At 35.4% G+C, this 14442-nt stretch overlaps 1 protein-coding gene across 1 annotated transcript in view; it reads left to right on the top strand.

Annotated features, from left to right (window-relative positions):
* Window positions 1–14442, top strand: part of LOC118734102 (dopamine D2-like receptor) — a gene marked incomplete at its 3' end in the record, with an annotated part of 499124 nt that overhangs the window by 192995 nt on the left and 291687 nt on the right. The window contains 1 exon segment of the mRNA XM_036463808.1: window positions 13356–13377.

Below are 14442 nucleotides of genomic sequence, written 5' to 3'. Positions count from 1 at the left end.
AATCACACGAAGAGCACGAATAAGTAAGTTGCTTTAGATTGTAATGAGTTTTCTTTTTACTGATCAAATTTTATCCACATCCATCAGATATTAAAACTATACAAAACTGTATTGCTATAAATATTTCGTGCGTTTCATTTAAATTGGTCGCCGTCTTCAACAAAGTGAGTTATTTTTATTTGTTCCCTTTTTTTTAAAAATTGTACGTACAATTTAGGATTTTGTTTTGTTGTTGCTTTACGTAAGTAGACATATATTTAGATTTACTTCGGTGTGTGTTGGTGTTGCCTTGGCGAGGTCATTGAAGGAGTGTTGGTCCGTTAGTCTACTGTCCAATGTCAAAGTCATCTAAACCCCCTTTTGCCATTAACAAGTGTAGCACAACAGCCTTCGGAGTCTTGGCTCCAATCGCGCTGCTACACTTACCCTTAACACCCCTCATGTTCAATACTCCCCTGCTGAGAAATCTCATAGCATAACATGCATGCGATGCTAGACCGCATACACGGCACCATAATGGTCTAACTCAACAAACTTAAAAATTCTTATTTTGCCACAGTCGCATCTTCAGCTCCCACTTCTAAGTACCCTGGCGTCCATAGAAGGCACTCTGAAGATGAGACTGGCCACACCCCCATATTTGCCAGTTGGGCACAAATCACCTGTGATGATCATAAGTGATGATACCCCCCTGACCCTACACGTCCGATAGAAATAAAGTAAATATGATAGTGGAATGCAAGAAGAAAAACTTGTCATTTCCGCCTGCCTTGGTAGTCGCTACACAAACAAAAAGTTAATCGTGCCTGGTGATATTGAGAAATACAAGTGCGGATGGTCACAAATAACAAAAAAAAATAAGAATATGAGAAAAGAAGGCACTACCGAGAAATGGTCCTGTCCTGTCCTGTCAGGTGGAGTCATCCCACCCTCCGTCTACGTGAATTCCACGCGAAGCCTTGGGCGTTGTCGTGACTCCTCACCTTCTTACAACGCCCCCTAAGCCTGACATTAGTCCGTCTATCTAACAGTCTGTCATTTCTAAGTCAGCAACTTAATTATTGACACAAATGCTGAATAAAAAAATTACTACATACAAAAACTAAAAATTGATAATAATCATAAACTGACCAAAAAAATCTAAGAAAGTGCTATGCCGTCTAAAACGGGGATTGCAAAAAGTGTGCAAAATATAACTTGTGTACCTGTGTATAAGCAACTACATACGGGCATACGTACATACATACATACATGCAAATATTCATCAGAGTATGTATGGGCGTATGTATATGCTTATATATGTCCGCTCATAAACCTATGTACATAAGTAAGTCAACATGCAGTTGAAGAAAAAGCAAAAAAAAAGGTGATATCGCTAAAACTAAAATTCTGAGTAACAGCAAACAAAACGCATATGAATCAGTGATCTACTTACATGTTACTCAGATGTGCTACTACAAAAATTATATGCTAAATGCAAATTTCCCTAAAAACTAAATACCTGGCAATAGCATATACATATACATATGTATTTTTACTTATTAAACTGAAAAACGGAATTTAAAAAGCAAAGGAATACGGCTGTGAAAAAGATAACTACAACTTTAAGTACAAATTTAAGAGAATTCAAGAAACCTATGCAAATGACCATAACTAAGAAAATAACAAAAGAGCTGATCGCTGTGTTTTCGGCGCTGCTGCTGGTCCGTGGCGTAGGCGTAGCGCCCCACTTATGTATGCTCCCGCGTCGCTGCTCCCACTGGAAGGGCGTTGATGTTGATGTCTTTTGCTGTGATGTGATGTGATCCGTGAATAGTGTGCTGTGCAATTGATGTGATGTATGTATGTAGGTGGCTTTTGTTCCCTTAGTGCAAGTAAACCTATGTCGCTAGTACGTGCGGATGTGTGTTAATGTGCTTCCTGTAGCTCGAGGCTAGTGGCAAAGATATTCGCTGTAGGTACGTGCGAATGTGTGCTTGCGTTTCTTATTGTAGCCCTGAGTATCGGTTCCTGTGCGGAGATCGTTGGGATTGGCGCAGATTCCTCAAAACCGTGGCTTTTTTTTTTTTTTGGGTGGCAAGCGAGTGGAGGTCCTTTCGCTTACATTAATAAATTGCAGGCGACCTGGAAGAAAAAGAACACACTCACTTAGTACATTGGCTAGGGCAGTAGTTGAGCGGTTACAGGGTTATACTTTTGCCTGCCGCCTACATAACTTAGGTGACTGGCAGTCGTATGTACACATATGTATGTATATGCAGATTTGAGTTATAGCATTAAGTGGTACTTACCTCCCGTTCCAAATTTGACTCTATATTACAGCTTAGTGATCACCGGTGCCACAGATCCGTAAAAAAAGAAACGCACAATTCGCACCAGTATACACCGATGCATATACATATATAAACTTAGTATATTTTAACACCTTTTTTTTACTTTTGATAACTTTTACCACTAAACACTCGAAAATAACCGCGATGGCACCGTAACTTTCACATCTGACCCGTTCGCCACCATCTGGGTCATTTTATACCCTCTGGCATGGCTAACTGGCTCAATCGGTATCTGTAAGTATATAATGTACCTACATACCTAGGTACTTGTGTACATGGGAAACTAAAAGGAAAAACCGCTTTTACCCATACACCTTTAACTTTCGTTTTACCGAGCACTCCGAACTTTCTCTGAGTATCATATCATTAACGTTTGACCAACTATGTTCGATCAAACATCCACGACCGCCTACAGGCACATTTGGTCAACAAAGATGTTAGATTACACTACCTATGCACGTATGTTCGATCCACATCCTCACATACATACACACTCCGCTAACATAGATGTACGATTTACTTCCCTGCAGCGGGTTCGGAGACAATTGTCGCTTTCGTACTAGTTACATTACTAGTTCCAATAGCATATTATGATCCAGGTAGTAATAAATCGAGATATTGGTTACATATTGCACTTTCTAAAGGTTATTGGCCGTTTTAATATAATAGTGCTCCCTTATTACATAAAGGAATTTGTTATTTATCATCTAAATACAAATAATATATTTTGAATACTTATCCATGTTATGTTTCCCTCGTGTGACCACCACGCAAATATCGGACTTAAAAGTACCAAAATAAAGCAATACATATGTAGATACCCCTTTTTACATAACATTTCTATTTCTTAAATTATTTTGGGGGCAATTCACGTCAAATGTCCCTGCGCCCTGAGCGGTGCAAAACAAGCTACTGTTCGACTAGCTGCGAAGCAAACATAAAATAGGAAAAATGATTCGAAAACTATGATTTCTATAGATTTTTGTACGGGCTATGCGATGGCACTGAGCGTTTTCCAAAATTTTCCCATTTTCATGGTGAAAATTCTGAACGAAAATTTATTTGTAATTTTTCTGAATTATGGTCATTTTTAATATTGTTTTTAGTTATCTCAATCGAAATATCAAGTCTTTTTACATATAAATCACTAATAAAAAAGTACTTTTTTTTACTTTTCCGAGTTATAAAGCCTTTTAGAGCGCAGCGCCCTAATCTGCTAACCGTGTGAGTCATTATAATATTGTTATAACTTTGCAACTACTTGATGTTTAATTCTGAAACTTTCGCAAAAACTTCCCACATAGTCATCTACAACACTGTTTTGAAACAAAAAATTTATTTCAAACTTTATAGCACAGCTTTTGCATTTGAAAACAAACACCCTCTTAATTCTCATAAAAAAGTTATGAACCTGTAGTTTTATTTGTAGTGAGTATTAAGAAGTGGTGTTAAACTTAAATTCTTTGCAATAGTTTGTAGTTTATTGTGTGAAAATTTCAAATCGCTCGATACACAAACGACTGAGATATAGCGCGTTAAAGTGACAATTTTGTTAAAATTATCAAGAATCAGTTCAGCCCAATAATAAAATTTCAAACAACGCCACGCTGCAGCTTTTGTACGTTCGATCACAGGAAAATAAATAGCAAAGACAATAGCAAAGACAAATTTAAATTTGAACAAATCGTCGCCTGGCTTGATTCAAAGCGAACATTTGAAAGCACATTCTTATGTTGTGCCTGTAGCTGGGTGCGCAAAGATGCTGGCTGCAATTAATTGCGACCGAAAGTGTTCCAGTTCAAATCTCACAACGCAGAACATATAATTTAAGATCTTTATTTTCGTTTTTTTTTTTTAATTATGAAAAAGTATCTGTGAAGTGCACAACGAAAAAAAAAGTGGTTCGGTTACAGGTTACATGTTACTACTACAAGTACTAGTGAAAAGTTACGCAGCGGGAGTCAATTGTCACCTCCTAGGACAACTCCATGTTAAATGCGACAGTAGAAAGCATGGCTGGTAACGGGTGATTTTTTAAGAGCTTGATAACTTTTTTTTTAAAAAAAACGCATAAAATTTGCAAAATCTCATCGGTTCTTTATTTGAAACGTTAGATTGGTCCATGACATTTACTTTTTGAAGATAATTTCATTTAAATGTTGACCGCGGCTGCGTCTTAGGTGGTCCATTCGGAAAGTCCAATTTTGGGCAACTTTTTCGAGCATTTCGGCCGGAATAGCCCGAATTTCTTCGGAAATGTTGTCTTCCAAAGCTGGAATAGTTGCTGGCTTATTTCTGTAGACTTTAGACTTGACGTAGCCCCACAAAAAATAGTCTAAAGGCGTCAAATCGCATGATCTTGGTGGCCAACTTACCGGTCCATTTCTTGAGATGAATTGTTCTCCGAAGTTTTCCCTCAAAATGGCCATAGAATCGCGAGCTGTGTGGCATGTAGCGCCATCTTGTTGAAACCACATGTCAACCAAGTTCAGTTCTTCCATTTTTGGCAACAAAAAGTTTGTTAGCATCGAACGATAGCGATCGCCATTCACCGTAACGTTGCGTCCAACAGCATCTTTGAAAAAAATACGGTCCAATGATTCCACCAGCGTACAAACCACACCAAACAGTGCATTTTTCGGGATGCATGGGCAGTTCTTGAACGGCTTCTGGTTGCTCTTCACTCCAAATGCGGCAATTTTGCTTATTTACGAAGCCATTCAACCAGAAATGAGCCTCATCGCTGAACAAAATTTGTCGATAAAAAAGCGCGAAACACATTTCGAACCGAACACTGATTTTGGTAATAAAATTCAATGATTTGCAAGCGTTGCTCGTTAGTAAGTCTATTCATGATGAAATGTCAAAGCATACTGAGCATCTTTCTCTTTGACACCATGTCTGAAATCCCACGTGATCTGTCAAATACTAATGCATGAAAATCCTAACCTCAAAAAAATCACCCGTTAGATTTGCAAGGTACCGGTATTCGACTCCCGAAAACTAGTGAACTCACTAGTTCTGTACTAGTATTTCCGCTGCAGGGTTATGTTTGGTCCACTTCTTCCACACATACATACACATACAGAAGTATCTGGCAAACAGCTGGCGCTACACGAGCTATTTTCATTCATCCCATTTTTAACAGAATAAACTTTTTCCCAAAACTTATCAGTATCCAAGTCACTGGAAATATTAACTATCTCAATAAATTCCACTCCGTGGTGATTATATCAGGATCGCAATCTTTGAGATGGGGCAACTTTAACAAAAGAGGTAAAATTGGTAAATCTTCTACAGAAACTACCTTAGCTGGTGTTATTATTTGCAACTTGTTAGGTCCCGAAAATCCCGGGATTGGATTTCAAGATTTGTAATTTGCACTGATGGCAATAATAGAAACTAATTTTCTTGACCAGTATTGGCTATATTTATTTTTTTAATTGAATAATTACAATTTTTTCATAAATGTCTAGCTCATTATACATATAACACCGTGCGAGAGTAAATTTTTCACACAAAAATCAATATATTCGTGAAACTCTGGCCCAAATATGTAAAATTGCGTTTTTAGTTTTTCACCCTGACGTAAGTAATTCCAAAGGGATTTAAAAAATTCTGTGAATTGTGTTTGAGAAGAGGTATGGGTATCAAGTTAAAAAGAAAATTCTGTAGAATTTAATCAGACTAAATGTTTTTGTGCATACGGACTGTTAAGTATTGAAAATGTCCTTTTAACAAATTTTATCCTTGAAATTTCGCAATATTTGTTTTTGAAAAAAGTTATATGTTAAGGACTTATATAAACTCGATAACATCTTCGAATTTCGTCCTTCTAACTTTATCAGCTTAACAAATTACCATTCGTCCTTGCGAATCAAAAAAATCTAAATTTTTTTAAATTCTAAAGAAATTTTGTTCCTTCTTTGCTTCCTTTTATTTGGTACCCATATTTTTATTCTACAATGCATTGAATTTTTTAAATAATTTTTGGAATTAATCATATCGTTGACATTACAAAGTCCTTTAAAATAAATACAGATGTTAGAGAGGAAAAATAAAAACGCCACTTTAAATAAAAAAGTAGGTTTCAAACCCATTTATTTATTATTTATATTATACAATTTAGAAGCAATTTTTATACCCGAGCGCACTTGTGCACAACAGCCAAAACGAATCGAGATAGATATAGACAAATGTATACATAAATGCTTAGAATGTCCGTCTGTCCGTCCGTGTACACGATAACTCGAGCAAAAATTTAGATATCCCAACGAAATTCGGTAGGTAGGCTTCCCTTTACCCAAGGTAGGTTGGTATCGAAAATGGGCGAAATCGGACTGTAACCACGCCCACTTCCCATATAACGATATTTTCGAAAAATGCAAAAACTACTAATGTTTACTGAAATAACATTGGATCCAAATTGTTGAAAATTAGTATGTGAAGTCGAATTTGGGCAAAAAATAGTATTATTATGAAATATTTGGAAAATGGGCGTGACCTCGCCCACTTTCGATGAAATGCTGTATCTCAGTAGCCGCTTCACCAATGCTTCCCAAACTCGGTACAAGCCTTGCCTAGGGCCTAGCTAAGAAATCCATTGAAAATTCTTGAAATCGGGGAATAACCACGCCCACCTCCCATATAACGGTAATTTACAGAAACACGAAAACTGCTATAAATCAGTAACTACTGAACCTACCGAATTACAATAACCACTTAGCACAAAATTAGATTATTATACATTTTTTGGCTAATGGGCGGGCCGCCGCCCCCTTATGACCACAAGTGTGTATCTCGGTAACTGATTAATCAATTTCTACCAAACTTGGTGCACTTAATAACTATAGTACAAGGAAGAAATTACACCCACTTCCCGTATAACGGTAAATTTCAGACATCCGAAAATTCTGAAATTCCAATAATTGAGGACGCTAATTTACTTCAAGTTAATAGTTACAACACGCTCTTAACAATAAGTAAGACTGCTACACACTTATAGGAATTTATTCTACAATATATACAATATCTCGGTAGATTTCTACCAAACTTGGTTCAATTATTTCATTAACTCTAATTCAGCATAATATCGAAACAGTTTGAAATCGGGAAAAACCCCCCTGCTTATCATGCAAATGTAGTTTAGAGAAAGTTGAAACGACGATATTTGATCGTAAAAAGCCAAAGAATTAATATCCCTAATCTTTACGCTTAAAATCAAATCTTAAATTTATTTGGTCCAAAAGCTCTATGTAAAATTTGAATATGTATTTTGGTTTTAACTTCAAGAATTTCAGAATAATTGACATTACTTTTCATAAACATCTGCTGTCGTTCCAACAAAAATGTCAAATATTTTAATATGATCATCAAGGCGAATTAATAAGGTGGTGTTACTAGCTCAGCTGATTTTGTGTGTGTGTTTCGCCGCAGGGTTTCTGATATCAAATTGAAAAATTTTGTTTGAATTTCTACACATACTCTTACAGATTTTGACAGTTTATGCCACCAAAGCAAAAACAAAATACATGTAAATTTTTGTTTTTGTACTCCTGCTATCACCTTATATTAATTCGCCTTAATGATCATTTTTATTTTTAAAATCAATATTGTGCACGTTCAGAAGGCGCAACAGCTCAGTAACCGTTGCGATTGCACCTTCTGAACGCGTTGCTGTATATTTCTGATCAACTGAACAGTTGCGTGTTAGATGATCGTAATATTTTTCTGTTCATTTGAGGCAACATGTTGGTGTGTACCTTTGAGAATTGAATTTGACAGCTAATGTATCAAGCCGTTCAGAAGGCACATAACGATCACTGATTTTGTTAGCAACGTTGGGCTCAACTGCTGCGCCTTCTGAACCTACCCATTAACATTGTTACTGATCGCATCTTTTTTAATAAAGTTACTCAAAATTAAGATTTAATGTGCTTTGATAGTTGCATACAGTATCGGTCATATCTATAGCACGCCATTTCCAAGTGATATTGTGTGCCCCTTATGTGTATTTATTTATTTTTAAGAATTCTCAATTAAAATTTAGTTCATTCTCAGATAAACCCCATATATACCCAAGTTCAATAATTTGTAGAAAGCTCCAAAAATGTAACAAATTTTCACCTAAATTTGAAACTTTTTTCCCAAAGGTGTTAGAATTTTTTTGAGTACACAGTTTTTTAGCCCCTGCAATTCTAGTCTGATAATGTGCAAATTTCAAGTGGCTACGAATTACCGTTAATTTTTTAGAATGTTTTTTGTCGCATTGGCTTCCATATAATGAATAAACTCAATTTATTTGTATATCGAAGAAAACCACAACACCTTTGGCGAAAAAAATTCTAAAAAATCAACGGTAACTTTTAGCCACTTGAAACTTGCACATTATCAGACTAAAAACTGTGTATTCAGAAAAATTCAAACACTTCTGAGAAAAAAGTTTGAAATTTAGGTGAAAATTTGTTGCACTTTTTTGTAGTTTTATACAAATTTTTTAACTTGGGTTTACATGGATTTTGTTAGAGAAAGAACTGTATTTTAATTGAAAATTCTTAAAAATAAATAAATAAACATAAGTGGCACACAGTATCACTTTGAAATGGCGTGCTATAGATATGACCGATACTGTATATGAATGGCGAACGAGGGCTTTCAGCTTGGAACTCTTTGCTAAGATTGCTATCTATGCGCAAAATATACGATAGAAATAAAAAATAGCATTTGGTTTTGCATCACATTCCTTCTGCCAGGTCTGCAGATCGCATACCGTTTTTTTCATAAAAGCAGGAAATAAAATAAAGTTTCAAACTATTCCATTGCTCAACTATTCTTAACACAACGCTTTCTAGTGAAAGCCATCGTGTTTGAGATATATCCAAGATTTTGTGGGGTTCTACCGAACAGTAAGTAGTCCAGAAATTCCTTCAGTTCATGCATCCCCTTTAGACTGTGGGAAAATAAACTAGAATATATGATGCGGCACAGTGCCTCAATGCGTTACAAGCGTAGATTAAGCAAAGATGGAGTGAGTGGCATGTGCACTTTATATAAAATAAATCGGTCTCTGCACTCAATAATGTTTTCAGCCCGCCCAAGTCTCCAGCCATAGCATTGGCTCCATCAGTGGCCAATCCAATTAGGTTTCTTATTTTTAAAAGCATGATTGGCAAATATGTAAAAGGTCCAATGGGCAAATATTTATATGCAAAATGATGTTTGAAATATATATTTTTATAATAACGAATTTAAAAACTTAATTCAACTATCCAGCCAAATTAAAAAAGAGGGAATTTCTTTAGCCTATAACCATCATTGGGGCGTCTGCAGCAGGTGTCCGGAATTTCAAAAAAATCGGTTTGGCCGTTCTCGAGCTTTGCGGACACAAAAAAACCGGCTTTCAACATATATATTATTATAGATTATAGATTGGTATGAATCTAACTGGTTTTGAATATGTATCAGAATATATATGAGCGTCACGCGAAACAGGTTTAAAAAGATCTCCAACTGTTTAAAAGGTTAAATTCAAACTATTCAATAATTTAAATGAATTATTACAATATGGGTATCGATCGAAATGGTTTTACAATGGCTTCATTTTAAAACTACATGTAAGGGGTTTCCATCTGTTTAAAATCTCAAATTGAGTTCAGGGGATATGTTAATTGAAAAAGTATTATAAGTTAGAAAGAAAGTTTTAAGTAGTTTGAAATTATTTTGAAGATGGTTAAACAAAATTTAAACCTCCTTAATTGAGTTTTCTTGAAATATATTTTACTCAATGTAGCACGTAGAAATTTCATACACTCAGCGAACCGAGTGAGGGCGACCTAGTCCTTACTTAATATTATAAATCAGAAAGTGAGTTTGTTTGTTTGCTACGCTTTCACGCTTAAACTACTCAACCGATCATTATGAAATTTTGTACACTCCTGTCATTTAGGCCAACTTAAAATATAGGATACATTTAATCTCGATTAGACAAGGGGGCATGGCACCTCCCATACAAACGGATTTTTTCATACTGTATTTCTCAGGAAATATTTTTGGTAGATACTGGAACTTGGTATGGAGTTATATAAAATCATTATCTACTCATGGAAGAGGGCTGCCACCTTTAAAAAAAATCAAATTCAACTTCAATTCAAGAGAATTAGAAAAGCTGTAGTTTGAATATATCTTGAAAAGGGTTGCCACCGTTTTGAAAAGTCAAATTTAAATTAATTATACGCATCCATTTTGAAATTGTCACCAACTATACTATAAAGTTTCTGGGGCAGATTCACTATAGAACCGGTTCATTGTTGTCGCCAGGGAGTGAAAAGGAAATGTTCTTCAAATTTATTTCGTTGTGAGATTAACCGTTCTATGGAATGCTGCACAATTAGAGGATTTCAAGAACTTCTTCACGGACATAATACTTTCGTTAGATTCTTTAAGGCGGCTAACGACCACCAAACCATAATCTTAGCCGATGAGCATGCCAATTGAAATCGTAAACGTGAATTGTTGGTGAAAATGTTGAACCAAAGTGTTTCAATGATAAAATTAATTTTGGGCGGGACGAAGTATGCCGGGTCTGCTAGTATTATAATATTTCGTTTAAACTAATTGAATTTTATTAAAAAAATGTGGCAACCCTTGTGGAAGACTTCAATATTATTCAGAACTTTCAATCTAAAGGTTTCTTAACAATATTTCGTTTGACAACCATATTTTAATTCTTCAGATAATTCAACTATCCGACCAAAATCTTACTTTGCCTACCAACCTACCAAATGAAGAAGAAACTCGATTCAAGTATTGCCTTCAGTCTAATACAGTAGTGTCCAACCGGTAGCTCGCGGGCGCCTGGTAGCTCGCGACCTAAATTTTAGGCGCCCGCAAACAAGAAGATGAACAGAATATTTTGTATTGAATTGAAAAGTTTAACAATTGGAAGCTTTTTTGGTACATAAGTAAGCTTTTATTTTTGAATTTTCACGAACTCATTCACTTCTTATCTTTCTATGCTAGACATGACAGAATCTCTGTTTCAGGATTTTTAAAACAAAAACAGCGTAATCTCAGCAATAAAAATGTGTCGTTATCTGATGACCTTCCAAACGATATTCATGGCCAAATAAAAAGCGATTTCAAGAAATGTGACTAGGTTTCCTTACAAATGGATGAGTCGACCGATGTTTCAGACTCTCCGCACTTATTAGTGTTCACCAGAGTTGTATTTTCTGATTTTTCTGTTAAGGAGTCATTTTTAGTCAATCTGACTTTGGAAACTCGTACTCGTGGGCAAGATATATATATATATATAACGTAGTGAAAAAGAAGGAAAATCTGATTGCAAAAACACTCAACCTTGACAATGTTATGAGCACGATCATTCGTATTGTGAATTTGATTCGCGGATGACCGTTAAAGCATCGGCAATTCAAAGACTTGCTCGATGAATTTGAGAGTGAATTCGGTCACATATTCCACCACTCTGAAGTAAGATGGCTGAGTCAAGGTAAAGTGCTCTCAATATTTATAGCTTTGATGACAGAAATAAAGATTTTCCTGAAATCCAAAGGCAGCATTTTTAACTGATGTGACTGCAAAACTAAATGATTTCAATACAACTTTGCAATCTCGAAATCGATGTATGGATAGAGCAGTTGACAAAGAAAAACTTTCAACATTTCCAGACTTTTACTCTTCTGGAACAGGCTTTTTCATAACTAATTGTTATAAAAAACAAATACCGAAACGTACTGACTGACGAACATGTCAAAACTACCATGATTTTACCCTGCACAACTGTGCAATATAAACCAGATTTTAAGAAGTTATCTTAACTTATGTCATATCTATCGATTCAGCGCCAAATTTTGCCGTTTTGTTAATCAATCTCCGAAGAAGGTTTTGCAGATCGCATCGATCTCAAATCGTATGAATTGCAGCACATTCCCATATGTTTACAATAAAATGAATGTTCTTCATTAAAATATTATGCACTGTTATTAATTTAACTTAACTGTATAAACTTTAATAATAAATAAATATTTTAAAAGGATCAGTTAGTAGAATATATACATTGAATATAAGAAGAGTGAAACGAGTTAACGCAGTTAAGATTGAAGTTAAGCTAGGGGTGCCCGCGTATTATAGCGATAGTTTCAAAGTAGCCCTTTGTCCAAGTTCTGTTGGACACCACTGGTCTAATAGCTCAACCAGCTACCGATGTACGTGTTAACGAAAACTCACCAGCGCATAACGGTGATGTTGCCGTTACTTCTTTCTCTTTCTATCAACAGCAATTTCATATGTTGATACGGACGGCAGGATTTGACGACTGTATGAAGTCCAGTCCAGTTTACGTCTATCATCAGGCACGTATCAGGACGTGACAATATCGTAGCCGACACCGCAGAATCTATCTCAGCCACTGTTTCAGCGCAATAGCTCGCCGCCGCATAACAAAACGATAGTGAACTTCGGCAGCTTATCAACAATTACAGCTATTTGACTCACTTCACTCTCTCGCACATCCAGGCATCCGTCGGTGGCAGGTTGAGCTAATGGCAAAGAAATTTTCTTGTGTTAAATTTCCTTACGGCAGTGCGCAGTTCTTAAGAAATTTGCTAGGCTTTGTACTACGGATTTCTAAAGTTTTTTTGTAAAAAAAGAGCACAAGGCAACCCATTTTTGCAACAGAAATATATGCCAACTCCATTACCTCTGGAGAAAAGAATGAGGCAACAGGCTGTGACGTATCAGATGCCAAAATTCCTTGGACAAACTCACGAAGTAAAGTCAATTTTTTCTTGACCGTTTTCTTGAGAGCTGCATACTGGCCATTAGCTACTAAGCACTTATGGAAAATGTTTGAAATGGAACATAATGGGATAAAACAATAATTAATACTAGCACCCGGTATTTTAAATCAAAAATAGCAATAGTGGAGTTTTAATGTAAACAATATCTTTAAGATTTTAATTAAGTGGAATAAAATAATTACTTTATTTAGTTTTTTTTTTTTAGGATATGCCGATTACTGTTTGAGGTAAGTACTTTATTTATGCATTAACTTAACTAAACAATATTATGGTAACCATAAAAATACCTAAGGTTCCACTCCAATTTGCTCGATGATGTTGACACACAATTCAATTTTATGACGCGTTTAGAATCTAAACTTTTGATAGCGTTATATAAAAAGCTTTATCTTGGCAAAAGTAAACTCGGAGGTTTGACATTCACTGTTGAGAAGCATCGCTTTTAGAACATATTTTTTGAAGTAAAACTTCTTGACCCATTGGGATCAAGTTGTCAAATAACGTTCAATTACAGGCATACAACTCGATTCAACGGGGAGTGATGAATCAAAGTTCGAGTTATCTGACCTACAAGCATCCGACCTGATTTGTCCCTCATTTATTTTTTATGCAAATAGAGGCTCCAGCAATTTTTATGAAGTGTGAAGTAAAGTGTTTTGTGATATAATTTTCCTTTTAGGAAGTTTCATTATGTGAATTTGATGCAAGGTCCATTTACAGAGTCCCCTGTAATAAAACGATAATACTATTTTGTAAAAAATACAATATACAAATTTATACGTTGGGCTTATTAAAGCAATGTATACATATAAATACTTATTTATTGCTTACAGTGTTTGTAAAATGAAGGATGTAATTAAGTAACCTAACAACTTATTCAGAATTTTGATATAATAATTTAAATTACAAACTCAATTTTGTGCTTTCCTTTTACGAACCTTTCTATTATCCCTTCCGTGTCAATTTTAATCAAATAACACACCTCTTTGAGGTAAAATTTTCGAGTGACGAAAGCTGAACTAGAAACACAAAATTTATGATATCAACTTGGAAACGTACGGAAAATCTTTTTTATTCATAGGAATCGTTCAAAAGTTCTGTTTTTTATTTTGTGTTTCTAGCAGTAGACGGAATTTCGCAACGTTCCGAATAAATAAAAAATAATTTTCCGTACCTTTCCAAGGCAGATAAAAAATGTGCATAATTTTCGTCACGAAATTGATATCATAAATTTTGTGTTTCTAATTCAGCTTTCGTCACTCGAAAATTTTACCTCAAAGAGGTATTTTTTT

This window comes from Rhagoletis pomonella, unplaced genomic scaffold (genome assembly GCF_013731165.1).
Source record: "Rhagoletis pomonella isolate Grant_MI unplaced genomic scaffold, Rhpom_1.0 Rhpom_scaffold_00002, whole genome shotgun sequence".
NCBI lineage: Eukaryota > Metazoa > Arthropoda > Insecta > Diptera > Tephritidae > Rhagoletis > Rhagoletis pomonella.
This window is presented reverse-complemented; position numbering and strand designations above follow the sequence as displayed.